Raw genomic sequence first — 934 nt, 5'->3', positions numbered from 1 at the left:
AAAAAAAAGATTTATAAAAAAGTGTTACTGGAACTGGAATTGCCACTCACGGCAGACTACCTGCCTAGCATGCGTATACCCCTCATTCTGTCCCACCACCACAAATAAAATAACCGCTCACTGATTTCCCATTAGATCCCATCCCACAAAGTCCAAATCCTAATCCATGTATATTTTGTGATAAATTAAAGTTTGGCATAGATTCTCTTCTTATCCTTCCACCAAATTATAATCAAATTTCTCAATCTCTGAGTTATGGCTATCCTTGTTACTTGCTTTGACCAAGAGTAGGTGCAGAAGTAATGCTTAGTTACAGCAGCTTCTACTTTTGTCCTCTTAAAATCCAGTTATCATATAAAATGCTTAGGACAGAATACAGAATGACACGGGTGTGTGTGGAGAGAGGCCCACCCAAAGAATGCCAGGCCAAGTGCAGGAAAAGCAGGCCTTTCTGGACACTCCGGACCCATTCACATCCCAGTGCAGTGAATGACACCACTGCTACCGCAGGCAGACAGCCTGCTGGCCAATCTGCAGTCACGAAGAGTGATAAATCATCATTTTAACCCACCAAGTTTTGGGAATTTTGCAAAGCAGCCAAAAATAACTTGGGACTTTTCTACCTACCAGGGTGAATTTTCTTTTAATCAATAAAATACTTAAACCATTTCTATTTATGCAGAAAGTCAAGAAGGGACAAGAAAATAGCATCAAACAGCTGATCCAAAAATGAATATTACATTAGCAAGCTACTTATTGTTTCATTTTCCTATTCTCTATACTAGTCTGCCATGTAATTAATAATCCAAGAACTTGTGTATCTGTTTCATTAGATTTAATTGTGGGAAAATGAAGAGCAAACAAAAACTAAACTGAAAAGTAAGTTCAACAAGAACCTGCAATTCAGGGCAAGTAAAGTTTCTGCCTTGGAAAT

This window comes from Octodon degus, unplaced genomic scaffold (assembly GCF_000260255.1).
Source record: "Octodon degus isolate 3935 unplaced genomic scaffold, OctDeg1.0 scaffold00047, whole genome shotgun sequence".
Classification (NCBI taxonomy): domain Eukaryota; kingdom Metazoa; phylum Chordata; class Mammalia; order Rodentia; family Octodontidae; genus Octodon; species Octodon degus.
This window is presented reverse-complemented; position numbering follows the sequence as displayed.